The sequence below is a fragment of the Lolium rigidum genome, chromosome 4, assembly GCF_022539505.1.
Source record: "Lolium rigidum isolate FL_2022 chromosome 4, APGP_CSIRO_Lrig_0.1, whole genome shotgun sequence".
NCBI classification, from domain to species: Eukaryota; Viridiplantae; Streptophyta; class Magnoliopsida; order Poales; family Poaceae; genus Lolium; species Lolium rigidum.
The window spans coordinates 274,156,333-274,170,643 of record NC_061511.1 but is presented as its reverse complement, the minus strand read 5'-3'; the positions used below and the strand labels follow the sequence as shown (position 1 = coordinate 274,170,643).

The window sequence follows — 14,311 nt, the reverse complement described above, 5'->3', positions numbered from 1 at the left end:
CGCCATCAACCTTCAACGTGCTTCTTGGCTCCTACTGGTTCGATAAACCTTGGTTTCTTTCTGAGGGAAAACTTGCTACTGTACGCATCACACCTTCCTCTTGGGGTTCCCAACGGACGTGTCGACTGCACGTATCAATTGTCTAGGGTTTGTGTTTCTACATCTTCTAGTTTATCATCTAGTGTTTGCTTTTTGTTGCTCCGAGTACACATATCATACATTTTGCTTGTTCGCAACCATAGACACAGCCTTTCGATATAAGTGACTAGGAACTTTCCCAGAAGAGAGTAGTTTTACCGCTTGATAGGCTCTCATTAGGGTTTTGGTGCTTTGCAATATCTGTTGGCCGTGTTACAAAGGAGTAGAGTCATAAATCAAAAAAAATCAAAAAAAGAGAAAATTGAAAATAAACAAAAAGAGATACATTGTGCTGCGCGTGAAAATCAAAAGAAAAGAAAGAAAAGCGAAGTGCTACTAGAATCAAGTGAAGGCCTAAGTTTACTTTCCTGCACCGGTAGTTGAGCCATCTTGTGCCTGTCCCGTTGAGCTTTGCTAGCGTCTCTCGAGTGCTTTGCAACCTTTTTCATCCATATAAGTTGCATTGCCACATTTATCGCCATGTGCGAGTATCATTGGTTGTTCTACGATCAGCGCTAGAGCTTATTATTGGTGCAAATAGGTAGCCCACCTACAGCCCCACATATATCCTGCTTTGTCGTGTGATTGTTCTTATACCCTTGATATTCGCTTCGCTACATCCGTGCACTAGTTTGTCAATCCAAGTTGGTAAGCAATACTAATTCACTGTGGAGCGGTAAGATTTACCTTTCTCATCAGTTTTGAGTGTGTGTGAGAGTACCACCAAAGATTTTTGTTTAAGTGCACTAACCTACTAATCATGTCTGCTAGTGATGCTAAACTTGTTGACCAGAAAAACAAGGATGGAGCTGATATTGTTTCTTGGAGGGAGTATGAAGCTCTTCGTAATGAGACGCGAAGTGAATTCCGCGAACAAGGCCAAATGCTTAATGATGACATTCAGAAGGTCACCAAGAAGCTTGACACTACTAATATGAGACAGTCAATACAATTCAAGAACAAGTGACGGATATTCAGTGCAACATTCAAGCGTTGACTCTTGCCATTGATAATCTGACTCAACAACGACAACAGTCAAATCATGAAGATGAGAACAGTAATCATGGTGATTTTGAAGAAGAACCCGCTGCTGGAGGGCGTGGTGTTGGTCGTGGCAATGGACATGGCGCCCATGGTCATGGTTTTGCCGCTGTTGGAGGCCACCGCGTTCGTCCACAAACGCAAGACGATGGCTTGGGTAAGCCAAAATTCACAATACCAAAATTCGAAGGAGGTTCTGATGTTGAAGAATACCTCACTTGGGAGCTGAAAGTTGAGAAGTTATGGCGCTTACATGACTATACTGAAGATAGGAAGATCAAGCTTGCTTCCTCAGAATTTGATGGCTATGCATTGCGTTGGTGGGATGGAATTACACGTGCTCGTCAAGAAGATGGAGAATTACCTGTTATTACATGGCGTGAGATGAAGGCAACTATGCAAGCTTGTTTTGTTCTCATGATAAGTTGACCCTCTTGAGAGAAGGTAATTTGATGGTTGATGCTTAATTCATGGAGATGGAGATGCTTATGCAGTGTGGCTGTGTTCGTGAGTCACTTGAGATGATAATGCAGTGTTTTCTACATGGTTTGAAGTATAATATCAAAGGCATTGTTCGTCATCACCGTTAGACTAATATGAATCATGCAAGAGAAGCCGAAGCACAGTTAGCGGAAGAGGCGCAAATCAAAGGCCATGCTATGGGAGCTGGGCGTTACATGCCTCAGGCGCCACCTTCTACAGCGCCGGTGCCATCAATGCGTCCCGCGCCGTTTCCTACTTCATCTAGCAAACCGGTCTCCAATGTGTCTAACACAAAGAAGCCCGAACCTACTGCAAGTGGAAGTGGTTCTAGTATGACTACAGCGCGCAACCGTGATATGGCTTGTCATACATGTGGTGGCAAGGGTCACCTCAAGAGAGATTGTCCTAACCGCAAGGTCATGATTATTAATGAGGACAATGAGTACGAGACTGGATATGATGCTGATCCGGAGGCTCTATAAGATGATGATTATGACTGTGATGGTGTAGATGCTTATCCGCCTGAAGCTCGCACTATTGTTGTGTCACAATGTTCTCTTAATGTGCAGCCGAGTGCATCTACTCAACGCTGCAATTTGTTCCAAACAAAGGCACTAGTTGGTCCCGATAAAGCTTGCAAGGTCATTATTGATGGTGGAAGTTATCGCAATTTAGCAAGCAAGGAGTTATGTGCCAAGCTGAAACTGAAGTATCTACCGCACCCATATCCATACTATATTCAGTGGTTGAGTGAAAATGGTGAGATGAAGGTAAACCACATGGTGCGTGTTGATTTTGAGATAGGGCCATACAAAGATTCCATTGATTTTGATGTGGTTCCTATGACGGTGTGTCATTTACTATTGGGTCGACCATGGCTCTATGACCTTGGAGTTCAAGGGCAAGAAAATTAACTTGCAGCCTATGTCACCACAACAAATTGTCAATGAATCTCGTCAGAAAACTGAAGTACACTTGGAGGATGCACCTATAGATAGGCGAGAGAATTGTAATGTCGTGAGTGATATAACGAAAAGTGAGAGAGTGAATTCCTTAGTTATATTAGCCACCAAAGAAGATATGAGAGAGTTTAGTGAGGATCCTACAACCATGCCTCTTGTGCTCATATACAAGGGTGAGCTTTTGGTTTCTAACGACATGACCCCTATTTCTCTTGGTGTTTCTAATGTGTTGCAGGAATTCAGCGATGAGTTCCCGGAGGAGGTGCCCGCAGGATTGCCACCATTGCGTGGTATTGAGCATCAAATTGACTTGATCCCCGACACCTCGCTGCCCAACAGAGCGCCATATAGGACAAACCCCGAAGAGACGAAGGAAATTCAGACACAAGTACAAGCGCTACTCGACAAAGGTTATATCCGCATAAGCCTTAGTCCTTGTGTTGTTTCTGTTATTTTAGTTCCTAAGAAAGATGGCACATGGCGCATGTGTGTAGATTGTAGAGCGATAAACAACATTACTATTCGATATCGTCATCCTATTCCCCGCTTAGAGGATATGCTAGATGAATTGAGTGGTGCTGCCGTTTTCTCTAAAATTGATTTGCGTAGTGGTTATCATCAAATTAGGATGAAAGAAGGGGATGAATGGAAAAAAACCTTTAAAACAAAATTTGGTTTATATGAGTGGTTAGTGATGCCTTTTGGATTAACTAATGCACCTAGTAATTTCATGAGATTGATGAACCATGTTTTGCGTGATTTTACTGGCAAGTTTGTGGTTGTGTACTTTGATGACATATTAATTTACAACCGCAATGAATCTGATCATATTATGCGTATTCGTCATGTTTTGCAAGTGTTGCGTGATAATAAACTCTTTGGTAATCTTGAGAAGTGCACATTTTGCAAAGATAAGGTCATATTTCTGGGTTATGTTGTCTCTAAACATGGAGTGGAGGTAGATGCATCTAAAATTGAAGAAATTCAAAATTGGCCTACTCCCATGAATGTGAGTCAAGTAAGAAGTTTTCATTGTCTTGCTGGGTTTTATCGATGTTTTGTGCCCAATTTTAGTACTATTGCTGCACCTTGGAATGAATTGACTAAAAAGTGTGTTGCATTTGAGTGGGGCGTCGCCCAAGATCATGCTTTTTGATGAACTGAAAGGATTGTTAACTTCTGCACCGTTGCTTGCACTTCCTGATTTCAATAAGCAATTTGAGATTGAATGTGATGCTAGTGGTATTGGAATTGGTGGTGTGTTGATGCAAGAGGGTCGCCCAATTGCATATTTTTCTGAGAAACTTTCTGGTGCTAAGTTGAACTATCCTATATGTGATAAAGAATTGTATACTTTAATTAGAGTTCTTGAGGTTTGGCAACATTATTTGTGGCCAAAAGAATTTATCATACATTCTGATCATTAAGCTTTGAAATATCTGAAAGCTCAATCTACCTTGCATAGATGTCTTGCTAAGTGGGTTGAGTTCATTGAGTCTTTTCCATACATTATTAAGCATAAGAAGGGAAAATATAATATTGTTGTTGATGCTCTATCTAGGAAAAATATGCTATTAACTCAACTTGATGTTAAAATTCCTGGATTAGAAGTGCTATGTGATTTGTATGCTATTGATCATGATTTTGTTGAACCATATCGCTTGTGTCCTATTGGTAAAGCATGGGAGAAATATCACATACATGATAGGTTCTTGTTTAGAGCTAACAAATTATGTGTTCCAGAATCGTCTGTGTGTTTGCTCTTATTGCAGGAATCACATGCTGGAGGTTTGATGGGTCACTTTGGGCGTGAGAAGATGTTACTCATGCTCGCTGATCACTTTTATTGGCCAAACATGAGGCGGGATATGGACAAGTATGTAAAGAGGTGCATTACTTGCAACAAGTCCAAGTCCAAGCTGAAACCTCACGGTTTGTATACTCCTTTACCGGCACCTACTACACCATGGGAAGATATAAGTATGGATTTTGTGTTGGGTTTGCCGCGTACTAAGAGAGGCCATGATTCTATATTTGTGGTAGTGGATAGATTTTCTAAGATGTCACTTTATTGCCTGCCACACGACAATGTGTCGCATATTGCTAACCTCTTTTTCAGGGAGATTATACGTCTACATGGCGTCCCGAATACTATTGTTTCTGATTGTGACGTCAAGTTCATGACCTACTTTTGTAAGACACTTTGGGGAAAGGTGGGGACAAAGCTACTTTTCAGCACTACTTGTCATCCCCAAACTGATGGTCAAACTGAGGTGGTGAACCAAACATTGTCACAACTGTTGAGATCCATGATCAAGAAGAACTTGAAGGAGTGGGAATATTGTTTTCCGCATGTGGAGTTTGCTTATAACAGGGTGGTACATTCTACCACTCCACTTAATTGTTTCCTCTATCCATACATGAGAGAGTCAATATGGAGGCATCAAAGAGGGTAGATTTTGTATGGAAGATACATGAGAAGACTAAAGAGCTAATAGAGAAGAAAGGCAAGAACAATGCTGCAAGGATGAACAAGAAGCGCAAAGAGATGTTGTTCAAGCCTAGTGATATGGTCTGGGTTCACTTTCGCAAGGATAGGTTCCCAAAGCTACGGAAGTCCAAGTTTCTTCCTCGTGGTGCTGGTCCTTACAAAGTGCTTGCTAAGATCAATGACAATGCATATGCTATAGATCTTCCAACTGATGAGTTTGGTATCAGCAATTCTTTCAATGTGGATGATTTGACACCATATGACGGAGAAGACCTTGGAGCTTCGAGGCGACGCCTTTTGAAGGGGGGGAGATGATGAGGACATCCCTACCAAACTACTATCTCCTTCATTACAAGATGAAGATGAAGCTGTTGTGAAGCTCAAGTCCAATGAAGTCACGATTGGACCCATTACAAGGGCTCGTGCGAAGCTACTTAACGAACAGGTGAATTCACTCCTAAATGGTACTTTGGTCGATGATAACTTTATACTGCCTAAGTCCTTTTACTTATGTATGATCATGTGCGAAGATGGAGCAAGCATTGCACGAGGAGAAGAGGAGCAGCTGGACATGAAGCTGGACATGAAGACATCCCATGGACGCGCGAGGGGGAAGAGGGATGCATGCGCGAAGGAGGAAGAGAAGGTCCAGGCCGGCGCCACGCTCGGCAGAACCGGCTGCCACGCCGGCCGGCCCGACCACACGCCCGGCCGAACCGGCCGCAACGCCGGCCGAACCAGCCCCAGGCCCGTTCAGACCGGCCACCATGCCGGATGAGCCCGAAGCCCACCGGGTTCCATGCTGGTGCCAAACGGGCCATGTCCAGAAGCCCTGGCACCCCAGCCCGGTCCAAACCGGCCAGCCCGGTCCCTGGCCCGGTCGATCGGCCCCCAGGCCGGCCGTGTCCGAGTCAGTCTCGACTAGATCCTGATCTGGGTCGGTTATTACTGTTTATTTTTTGACTTGTGGTCGTCCTGAACCCCGATATAAGTGCCCAGGACTCCCCCATAATAGCTTTAGACCATGTTTAAGATAAACCCTAGTTCATAGTTGATTGCTTTGCAACTCTATCGAATCTATACACCAATGTGCATCGATCTGGTGTTTTTGCTACTGAAAGTTTGTGTGATCTGCTGTTCCATTGGGGATTAGAGGATTTCAATTTACCGGTTCGTGGTCGGAGGCTACGTGCGCAAGTGTGTGGAGTTGCGAATACCTTGTAGGGTTGAGAGCTGTTGCATTGGCAACATGAATCAATCGAGAGACTTCGTCGGCGTCATACAAGTTATCTCCACCTCCTCATCGTGTTATCTCGTTGTGTTCATCGTGTGTTCATCACCACCACCGTGCTTACTTAGAAGATCGGGCAACCCCTTATCACTCCACCTTCCCACTTGGTGGGTTGGCTAGGGCTGGTGGAGTCCCTCCGGGACTCTGCCTGCCATAGTGATTTATTTCGGATGATTCTAGAATCTTCTACAACCTTCGATAAATGCACCAGACCATTCCCAAACTTGGAATGTGACTTCCTATATATGAATCTTATTCTCCGGACCATTCCGGAACTCTCGTGATGTCCTGGATCCCATCCGAGACTCTGACCAATATTCGAACTCCATTCCATATTCCATATATACTTAAAACGACATAGAACCTTAAGTGTGTCACCCTACGGTTCGTGAACTATGCAGATATGATCGAGACTCTTCTTCGAGCAATAACTAATAGCGGGACCTAGAGATCCATAATAGCTCCCACATATTGAACGATAACTTCTTGATCGAAAGAACCATTTACATACGATACTGATTCCCTTTGCCGCGCGATATTTTACTTATCTGAAGTTTGATCATCGGTATCTTCATACCTAGTTCAACCTCGTTACCGATAAGTACCTTTACTCGTACCGTGATATGACATCCCTTGTGAGCCAGTCACATGCTTGCAAGCTAATTGGATGACATTCCACCGAGAAGGCCCGGAGTATATCTATCCGTCATTTGGATGGAAAAATCACACTATTGATCCACGTTCTTCAACCTATACTTTCCGAACACTTAATGCCACCTTTATAACTACCTATTTACGAAGTAGTGTTTGATGTCATCCAAGCATCCATCCGGTGTAGGTGATTAACATGATCTCATGGTCGAAGGATTATGTTACTATGTATCTTAAAGCTTGAAGCAAAACGAACTTAATGACTTGATCATATACTATATGCTACACTTACTGTGGGGGTATGTCCATCACATCATTCACCTAATGATATGATCTTGTTATTTAATAACATCCAATGTTCATGATCAGGAAACCATGATCATCTACTAATCAACAAACTAGTTTAACAAGAGGCTTACTAGAGACTCTTTTATGTTTACAAAATACACAAGTATTAATGTTTCCGGTTAATATAATTATAGCATGGGATGTAAAGATTTATCATGAACACTAAGATACAATAATATACACTTTTATTATTGCCTCTTGGGCGTATGTCCAACAGATTCCTGTGAATCTTATGGCCCGTCGTTGTCAGGGATATGGCCCTTAAGCCGCCTGCCCAAACCCACTTCCGTAGTCAGCCGAATGTCAGCCATGGCCGAGCTATCAGGATTTACTTCCTTGGAAGGAATGACATGTCTCCATACACCCAAGATCTGGCCTATTCTCCCTCGCCGCATCGGCAAAGATAAGTAACCTAAACCAATGGTAATTAGTAATTACAATCTATACCATATGAGTTATCGCACAATAAGGAAGTCTTCTTGACCAACTTACCTTTTTAAAACATAAGGCCTAAGCACAACTTTAAATTAGTAAAGCCACGAAAGCGAATGATACAGCAAAGCAAACACATCTTACATGACACAGTGAAACAAGCAAACACAAGATAAAACTAGAAGCTTCACTTGACACGTAGTGGCCATCGTCTTCTCAAACGTGGACACCAATAGAAGTAAGGGCGGTAGGGAGCATCATCTGGAGACACGCTGCTTGCATCGCTGCCATAAGAGCGAAAGGAGACCAGCTCACGGTGTCTAACTCCGAAGAGGGATCCCAACCCTCTCGCCCCGGATCGCAGGGCGCCGCACCGTCGGAAGGCAGAGAGATTCCCCCAAGAACACACCACAACAGTGTCTACCCAAAGTTCATAGGAGAGATCAAGACAAGTTGTCGCACCAGAAACCACACCACGGCCACCGCCAACCCACAACACCGTCCAGAGGACACACACGGTGATGAACGAAGGTACAACCGGAAGATCGGCAGACAAAGAGCAAACCACCACCAGACCAAAGCTTGCGGAGCAATCTCTAGACCTAGCTCGACGCCGCGAAAGAAGCATCGCCAAGAACCACCACCCACAATGGAAGAAACTTGCCAACCACCCTAGAAACCCCAGACGATGCCTTCAAGAAGGGGAACGACATCGTGACGCTGCCACCGCCCAAGCAGGGACTAGGGTTTTCACCGAGGGCCGGGGTTGCGCGGGGAGGGAGAGCGGACCTCGAAGAAGCCTCCAAGGAGGGAATCGATGCCAAGGGCGTCGACGACGTTGTGGCAACCACCGTCCAGGGTTTCCCCCGATCCCGACCAACCCCACCACCAACCACCCAGCCAAAATCGTGCAGATCGGGTCGAGGGCTGCGAGCTTCACCGTTCGGGGGCAGAGATCTCCCCAGATATGAAACCCCGCGGGCCGACGGAAAGCCTTGAGCGCTGCACCACACGTTCGCCGCCACCCTGCCACCTGCACGGCCAAGGACACGGGCCTGCACCACCCACGACTGCCTCTTATCGCGAAGAAGATGGCGCCGCCACCACCACCCAGAGTCGCCGCTCTAGCATCCAAATATCCTCACCGAGGTCACCACCAACAACATTCGCCCAGAGGCTGCAGTGAGAAGCCACGAGCATGAGAGAGTCGCCGAGCAGCACCCCAGCCATGGCGACTGCCACACAGCAATCGGCCTCCAGGTTGCCGTGCCGCAGAGCGAGGACCACATGCCAAGGTTGAAATCCCCGCCGCCCCCTTCATCGGCGGCGCGGCCTTCAGCAGGCATCACCTCTAGGCGTGACGATGAGGGGAGGAGGAGGAGGGGTGTTCGGGCGGTGGGGCTCTAGGGTTTAAGGGAAGTCTTTTCCTCTGACCAACTCACCTCTTCTCGGCTTAGAAAAAGAAATCGATTCCCACGTCGACGCCCCATAGCCAGCATTCGTTCATCGCTGCGGTAGCTGCTCTTTCTTCGATATGCCTAGAGACCCAGCATCCCGGCGGGGAAGAAAGACGTCGTCATTGAATAGGGGTGTTGGCCGCATGGCGCGGTAGATGGAGATGACAGACGACCACGTCGTTTTTTCTGTGCCATCAGGGCATCTCCAATGGGCCCACGCATTTCGGACGTCCGAAATGTCCGGTTGTGTCCGTTTGCATCGGCCCGCGGACGCCATGCGGCACAGGGCGGCCGTTTGCATCGGGGGTACCTCCAGCAGTGCGGACACATTTTTTAGCGGAGACAGCGTCAAGGTCGTTAATGGCGTTTTACGTCCCGTCGAGGCCCGCCGCCGACAATTACCGGTTCTCGCGTGGAGTTGTTCGTTCCCACGCTTGCCCAATACATTGACAAGTTTCGCCGGTGTTTCGTGCGCGCGGGAAACGACCTGCGCGACAATGCCGTTTCCCGCCCCACCGTGGCCATATATGGTGGACACCGGCGGGGGTGACAGGCACACGTCAAACTAAACCCTAGCATCCATCCATGGCCGAGCACAACCTTAGCTGGGATCAGGTTGTTCAGATGTGCCGTCACGCCCACCCGGAGGAGGACGAGCAGATAGTCGCCGCCGTGCTTCAGGGCGACCAGCTGGACCTGGAGGCGGCGGAGGCGGCAGAATGCGCGCAAGGACGTGAGCGCCTCGCGGCGTCTAGGGCGAAAATCGCGGACGCTAGGGCCAAGCTCGCTGACGCCAGGGTGACGCTCGCGAAGGCGCGGGCGGCGATGGCGGCCCCTCCGGCGGCCCCACCCGCGGACGCCGTCATCCACGACATCACCGACGACGACGACGTCGTACCCTGCCACTTCGAGTGCGCCGGCGACTAGCGGGTTCTGCTCGCGTCCTTCGACACCCTGGCTGGGGATGCCCTGCGCCGTCAGGCTTGGGCAACGGAGGAGGAAGCCCACAGCTATGCGGTCATCATGGCTCGGGGGTACATGTGCTCCGACCTGGATTCGCTCTAGCGGAGGGGCCCTTCTCCCACGCGGATCAAGCAGGAGAACCGAGAGCTGGCGATCGCCATCGCCGCCAGGGAGGAAGCGACGGCGGAGGCGGCTAGGGATAGGACCCACTTCAACGCCCAGTTGGCGGGGTTGTAGGCGGTGGCGGCGAAGGCGGCCCAGGCGGCGGCGGCGGAGGCGGAGGCGGAGGCCATCTAAGCATTGTTTTCAGTATATTTTTTTCAGAAAGTCAAATGAAGTAAAGTTTGACCAAACTTTTAGAAGAATTTATGAATAAATATGATATTTTGTAGGTACTCCATCCATCTCAGTTTACTAGTATTCCCCGCATCCCTAGGTCACCAATTTAACCTATATAATTTAAATTATCTAATGCAAAAATTATATCATTTGAAAATAGAATATCTGAACTTTCTAATGATATAATTTTTATAACGTATAACTAGTGCTAACTTGATCAAATTTGCGACCTAGGGGCACGTGCACGCCTAATAAACTGTGAGAGAGGGAGTACCATATGAAAATATATTTTATTATCTATTTAATGATATTGATTTTGTACTTTTCATGTTAATAATTTTTGATAAAAAAATTAGTCAAACTTAACATAGTTTGACTTTCTGAAAAAATAGGCCTTAAGTCTTATGATGGAGGTAGTAGTAACTTAGACTAGACTAAGTTCCTCTCCACTATGCGCAGTCTAACCAATAGCTAGCTATATTCTTGAACTTATTTTTATATTAGATCAACCTTTTGTACATTTAATGTGGCTAGCCTCGAGATCTGAATCTTAGATCTTGACTTTTCTCATTACCAAGCTGATTTGAAGTTTCTAATTATTAGATCTGCAGTTTTAATCTACTTCTCCGTCTATAAATATATATCTGAGGTATGTCTAAATCTAAATCTAGATGTATCTAGATGTTAAATAGTGTCTAGATACATCTTAATTTAAATAAATCTCACACGTGTATTAGTATACTCACATTTAATCCGGCCACCTCGCTCCCGGTTCTTCTTCTCCTGTTTAAAGAACCAAGCTGCTCATTCCTATCCCGTGTCCCTCCGATTGCATCGCGTCGCAGGTCTTCTCCTCCTGTTCTCCAGGTACACGCATTTGCAACTGCTATGCTTTTACATGTTCTAGCTAGCAAGCTTCTCAAAAGAAGAATCAGCAACCAACCAAAAATCTCATTTAACCACTCGCAAGTCGCAACCCTGTTCTATCACCCCTGTAGCAGTAGCTCTGATATCGTTGTTGTCATGTTGTGCCTCTTGTTCTTCATGCCGGTAACTATTCTTGAATCCTGGAGCGCTCGTAATTTCTGAAGCACCATGGTTTAGTGAACATAGCCGCAAGGGTTACGTAGTGCAGGATTTCCCTTAACTCTTCTTCTTCCCAAGTAAACGAGCAGGCGCGCCGCCTGTTATTCCCTCGTTGCCGACGGTGGTCTCTGGCGTAGAAAGCCCGCTCTATAGACGGTAGCCGCGAGCTTCTCCTAGTCCTAGGCGTGTGTTGCAGATCGCAGCCCCGCTTGGAGTAGTGTGTTGCAGATCGCAGTCTGTTCGAGCAGTTCTGGTGCGGAGTCTCCAGATCCAGATTCCTACACCTGTTCCCACACGGGAGAAGGTATTCTGTGAAACAAGGAAATCTCTGAACTGGCTTCACCCATAGATTTTCCCAAATTTTAGGCCTTTGGGTAGAAAAGGAAGGGGCCAGATCTGCCCTCGAGGTGCACTGCCGGTATAATTAGCAAAGGATTAAAATACATAAGTAGTCCATGAACTTGTAAGAGCAAATTAGTCACCGAACATTTAGAATACCAAATAAGGGTCAATTAGATGCGTTTTCTTGCAAGTCTTGTCTTCTTTGGCTGCATTTTCATCATCACCCTAACCATTTCAATCCCGTAGCAAATTTCCATCACCACCTACCCACAATCGCCCACCTCAGCCTCATCTTTCTAGAAGCAGACGTCATGTAGCCCTCCTCACGTTGTGCTCCGCAAGCACCCGAACTCACCGCCGCAAATGCTCCATCTTGTCGTCGCTCAGGCCACCCCCGTGTCCCTCCGGTCGTCTACTAAGCGCCACCTAGTCGCCCTCTACCTCACGACCAAAGAGCCGAGGTGCCTTCAATCATCGCCAACATGGTCGTTTTCCCGAAGATGGTCCATCGATTAGTCGCCATCTGATATCCTCCGTTCCTGCTAGGTCTCCCAACACGTCTAGGGTGAGTTCACTATGCGGCTAATTCATTGAGATGCCCTTGGCGGTTGGGCCTCTCATCGTCAGAGATGGTGTTTGTTGTGTTTGTGTCAAATATTATATACAAGTTAGGTTACGTTTGGACTATGAGTTATAATATTTTTTTTTCGATAAAGGGAATATATTAATATCAAAAAGATACCAATTACACCCAGCCTCTGCAACAACGCACCACCCTAATGGCACTACGGATGCACACAGCCAAAAAAGGAAAAGAAAACTAAGAAACAAAAGTCCCGCTACAGTATCTCGGGCCAAACAAGAGCAATACATCCACCGCCAAGACAACACCTGAAATACAGACTCTCCAAAAACGACGCCTCCAAGAAGGGAACAGTGCTCTAACACCGTCGTCGCCCGATCAACAATCTTAGGTTTTAACCCTGAAGATAGTCCCCGCTCTCAAAACAATGCCTCCAACAAGGTCATTGCCAGGCACAACCAGTTAAGGCCAGACCTTGGGTTTTCACCCTGAAAAGTAGGACTCTGAATTTCACCTGTGTTGTTGCCCCCACTTTCATACCGCTGCTGTGAAACCCGGAAAACACCAAGCAAGTCCCTCAACAGCGCGGAGACTTGAACCTCCCTTAGCTAGTCCTCCCCTCCGGCCTTCATGAACTTCTCTTCTTCCGACTTTCATCATGGATCCATAGTCACTTGATGTCAACACAGAAAAAGAGCTTCGCGCCGCTCCCTCCAGAACCAATCGGTCGGAATAAAAGCATGGGTGCGCACGACCGAATACCACCGATCCGGCAAACTCCAGGCAAAAAGCACTGTTACATTCGCCGGCGGAGCCTTCCGGAACTCAACACTCCGGCTAGATCACGAGTCCAGGCCTCCGGTAGGTCTTCCTCTTCACGCAAGAGAGACCCTAGGACCACCGCCTTTATTCAGGTCGGACCCCCACGTCGGCGACCATCCCGAGCTGGCCACTCCAACCCTCCACCGGCGACTCCGTCGCTAGCTTCCATGCATCTCCATCTCGCCGCCGGAACGCGGTGATAGATCGATAGATCCACCACCACCAACCGCAAGCCGACCCTCTCCGGCGAAGAAAGAGTTATAATATATGTGGATATATTACGGAAATTCGTATTGGCTACCGGGAGCATTTGCTCCCGGATTTTTGGGGAGCAAATTTTGTTTTTCAAAACTTTTCAAAAAATTCCGAAAAAAATCATGCACGTACCTGACCATGGCACGCACCACCTTGTGAAATTTCGCTGTGAAATGTCATCGTATGCCCTGGGCAAAAATGACAAATTTCCAGATCTGAGATTCAAATTTTTGGATCTCATTTCATATCAGAAATTTGTCATTTTTTGTCCAGGCGCATACGATGATATTTTGCAACGACATTTTACATGTTGGTGCGTGCCATGGTCAGGTACGTGCATGATTTTTTTCGGAATTTTTTGATTAGTTTTCGATTTGTTCTAATTTTTCGAAAAAACCGGGAGCAAATGCTCCCGGGAGCCAAATCGCCGCTCCCGATATATTACGTGTAGTGTTTGAGTTTGACTCTAGTAGCTTGGGCCTCCCATATAATGTGAAGAGCACCACATGTTGTAACCTATGTTGGCATATATAGTAGGATGTGAGAACCAACCAGAGGTTGGGTGGTTAGGAGGGTGGTTGTACCCCCAGCCCACCAGAGTTCAAACCCCAGGTTTGACATCTGTGT

The 14,311-nt window shown here is 46.7% G+C and overlaps 1 protein-coding gene across 1 annotated transcript in view; it reads left to right on the top strand.

Moving 5' to 3' along the window:
- The first annotated feature begins 11,442 nt into the window (after nucleotides 1-11,442).
- The window catches only part of LOC124648805 (proline-rich receptor-like protein kinase PERK9), a 30,659-nt gene continuing 27,790 nt past the window's right edge, over nucleotides 11,443-14,311 (top strand). The window contains exon 1 of the mRNA XM_047188507.1: nucleotides 11,443-11,463. The gene's annotated coding sequence lies outside the window, so the exon portion shown is untranslated. The remainder of the gene's footprint in view (nucleotides 11,464-14,311) is intronic.